Raw genomic sequence first — 4,224 nt, forward strand, 5'->3', positions numbered from 1 at the left:
ACCTCACTGGGGCTGTTTCAACCTCACCGGGGCCGTCCCGACCTCACCGGGGCTGTCTCGACCTTGCTGGTGCCATACATCGCCAGGGTCATTTCGGCCTCACCAGAGCCGTTTTGGCCTCACCAGGGCCGTTTCAACCTCACTGGGGCCGTCCCGACCTCACTGGCCCCGTCCCGCCCTCACTGGGGCCGTCTCCACCTCACTGGTGCCGTTTCAACCTCACCCGGGCCATTCTGACCTCACCTGGGCCGTTTCGGCCTCACCGGGACCGTCCTGACCTCACCAGGGCCGTTTCAACCTCACTAGGGCCGTCCCGACCTCACTGGACCCGTCCCGCCCTCACTGGGGCCGTCTCGACCTCACTGGTGCCGTTTCAACCTCACCGGGGCCATTCTGACCTCACCTGGGCCGTTTCGGCCTCACCGGGGCCGTCTCAACCTCACCAGGGCCGTCCCAACCTCACTGGGGCCGTCCCAACCTCACCGGGGCCGTCTCAACCTTTCTGGGAGCATCCTGACCTCACCGGGGCCGTCCCGGCCTCACTGGGGCCGTTTTGGCCTCACCGGGGCCATCCCGACCTTACTAGGGCCGTCCCGACCTCACCAGGGTGGTATCGGCCTCACTGGGGTCGCGCCGACCTCACCAGGGCCGTCCCAGCCTCACCCGGGAAACACAAAGTTTGGCACTCTGTCCCCTGCCGGGCGGCTCCCCACCAGACAAAATCTCCAGGCTTTCCTGGTGGCTGAACATCCAGTACGCCTGCTCGGACTTCGCCCTCCACCAAGTGCACAGACTGCCTGTCTGCCATCCCCCAGCGTCCCATGCGAGACTGGAACTGATAGGCATGCTTGTGCGCCTGCTGGTACAGCGGTTCCACATCACCGGCCCAGCCGGGCCTGGCCCCGGCCTGCCCCGAACCCGACTCCGCCCCCCGAGTGCGTCCCTCCCGGATGCGAGGAGCCGAAATCTGCAGCCTGCTGGGTTGGGCTCTGCACTTGGTGCCTCTGCACATCCTACTCAGTCTCAATGCTCTTCTTTCTATGCGAAGAGTTGAAATCTGCAGTTTGTTGGGTTGGGCTCTGTACTTGGTGTCTCTGCACATCCTACTTAGTCTCAATGCTCTTCTTTCTTTCCTTCCAGTTGTAGAGCTTCCACTGGGCCAGCTTTCCCATGGTTCCGTATGATAGCTGTTTGTCCCACAGTTGGTAGCCTTGATGTTGTTGTGGGAGGCAGCACGCACAGGTCTCTTCCTTACGCCACCATCTTGGTTCGCCTGGGTCTGCTTCTTGAGTGCGTCTCCCATGGGTGTGAGGAGTTGAAGTCTGCAATTTGTTGGGCTAGGCTGCAAAAGCGCAGGTGGGTCTTTTTGTGCACCTGGCACAGCTTGGATGGGGATGTAAATTGATTAGGGCTGGGTCTCAGGGAGTCGCCAGGGCGGAGCAAATAGCAATGGCAGCGTCTCCGCGGCTCCTCGCCTCTTCTGGGACACCGGGGCTTCGCGTCCCCCAGTGCCGGTGAGCAGCTGCGCGACAGAGCCTCCCTCGCTTTCTGACAGCTGCAAGGCTGTGCCGCCTCTCCCCGTAGGGTCTGGTGCCTCATGATCCCGCCTGAACCAGCTCAGTGGATTCGAGAGTTTGTAAAAGCGCAGGCGTTTCCTCTTGTGCCTCTGGCACAGCCTGGATGGGGATGTAAATTGAGTAGGGCGGGGTCTCAGGAAGCCGCCAGGGCAGGGCAAACAGCAATGGCGGCGTTTCCACAGCTCCTCGCCTCTCCTGGACACCGGGACTTCGCGTCCCCCAGTGCCAGCGAGCAGCCAGCCGTGCGCCAGAGCCTCCCCTGCTCCGTGGGACCTGGGGCCTCAGAGACCCGCCCCGAGCAAGCCCAGAAGATTCGAGGGTTCTTAACCGCTTCCGAATGAAAAAAAACCGAGCATCCAGTTGCAGCCCGCCTGGCGCGGGACTGTTGTACCTCTGTTTTTGGCGCCTCTGTAGCTCATACTCAGTCTCACTGCGCTTCTTTCTTTCCTTCCAGTTGTAGAACTCCCACTGGGCCAACTTCCCCATGGTTCTGAATGGTGGGTGTTTGTCTTATAGTTGGTAGTTTCAATGGTGTTGTGGGAGGCAGCACGCACAGGTCTACTCCCTACGCGCCATCTTGGTTCCTCCTTGGATTTAAATTTTGAGTCCACCATAAGGGATGGGGGAGAGGGAAGGGCTAGACCCCTCCCCAGCATTCTCCTCCCTCTGGGGCCCAGGCCAGGGGCATCTTATCACTCCCTGGTAGGAATGCTCAGCTGCTCTCAAGAGCCAGCCTCACGATGAACTGTACACACATATCCCTTGAACAGCCCTTTGTTACAGATGTGGAAATGGCACCTCAGAGAGCTTGAGCAAGTTGCCCAAGATCACACAGCAAGTCAGAGACAGACCTAAGGGCAGGTTTTCCAGCTCCTTGTCCCCCCATGGCTGCCTGCCCTCTGCCTCCTCTCACTCACCTCCCTTCTCTACAGCCTGCCCCCGCCCCAACCCTGTCTTCTTAGCACTCAAACCCCAAGCTAAGATATTCCAATGGCTTCAGTGACCACAGTAATGTCTGATTTAAAACTGGAAATAACATTTTTGAAGGCCCACCACAGACCAAACACTTTGCTAAACGAAGGCTCTGGCATCCATTACCCCACTTAATCTTTACAATCATCCTACAAAATAGGTATTGCCATCTCTCATCTACACACCTACTACAGAAGCTCAGAGAGGTTCAATGACCTGCCCAAGTTCATACAACTAGAAAGGAGTGGCACCTCTGACTCCTAGGTCCTTGCTTCTTTGATACCCCAGACAGTCTGCATTACTCCCAGACAGTCCATCCAATGCTGCCAATGTTTTCAGCATCCGTGAAACTCTGAGTGTCTGGCTTACTGTTTGCATTTATGTTGAAGGGGTTTCAAACTCTGCCTTTTGTCTCAAGGGTCAGTCCAGTCCCACATTAGGCAGAGGGTGGGTCTTAGTGCAGTGTGATGCAAATGAATGGTATGTCCCAGAATCTCAGTTTTCTCACCTGGGAGCTGAGGCAATGACAGAACCTGCCTCTATTGAGATCAGCTCCAATAATGCTCTAAGATAGGGTTTGGACCTGGGGCTGTCAAGTAGCCAGCACTGGAACTGGGACCTGTGTCCTCAGATAAGCTCTGTCTGGATTGCACTCCTGCTCTGTGCTGGCGCTTTGGCCAGAACTCCAGGGCTTCCACTGTAAAGACAGAGCTTAGCTTCACAGAGCTTAGCTAGTAGCTTGTAGAGTTGGGAAACCCCATATTTTGGAATGGAAGGCAAATCCTCTTATTTCATTGCTTTTGCTTTCTTTATTTTTAATCCTCACCTGAGTATAATTTTCCAATTTGTTTTAAAGAGTGGAAGGGAGAGGGAAAGAAAGAGAGAAATATTGATGTGAGAGAAACACATCGATTGGTTGCCTCCTGCACGTGTCCTGGGCCCTGGGGCTCAGGAGGAGCCCTATGTACATGCCCTTGACCAGAATGGAACCCAGGACACTTCAGTCCTAGGGCCAGCGCTCTATCCACTGAGCCAAACCAGCTAGGGCTGGTAATCCTCTTGATAGACCCTTTCCAAAAAACGGTGACCCCCCGCCCCTTGAAGCAATGCATTCTTTGCTAGAACCTTCCTTTTGCTCCATTCTGCCTATAAACACCTTCCATTTTTACAGCTTCTCAGAGCTTCTTTCTATTTGCTGGATGGGATACTGCCTGATTCATGAATCAATGAATAAAGCCAATTTCATCTTTAAATGTACTCAGTTAAATTTTTAACAGTCCTCCATTTCTTGAATCAGTGATATCACCCTCATTTAGTAAGCCACCCCACTCCCACACCACCCCACACCCTATACTGAATCCAAACAAAGCAGGAGGGCCAGTTCCCCACCCCCAGCCCCCACCCAATGAGAACTTCCCCCAGAGGGGGGTTGTGTGGCATCCCCCAGCCTGGCTGAGAAGTATCTTGGGAGAGCCACCCAGCACTGGCTCAGCTCCTAGATGGCACGGCAACCAAACCCCTCAGCGCTCCACCCCCATTCTACCCATCCCTGTGGGACACTGGCCATCTTTTACTTTCCTCAAAGGCCCTGCCCTGACCCCCACAGGAGTGAGGGCTTTCAGGATTTACAGCCCCGGGGAGTCCTCCAATGAGCAATGAAGAAACAAGAGTCAGG

Source organism: Myotis brandtii, unplaced genomic scaffold, assembly GCF_000412655.1.
Source record: "Myotis brandtii unplaced genomic scaffold, ASM41265v1 scaffold892, whole genome shotgun sequence".
Classification (NCBI taxonomy): domain Eukaryota; kingdom Metazoa; phylum Chordata; class Mammalia; order Chiroptera; family Vespertilionidae; genus Myotis; species Myotis brandtii.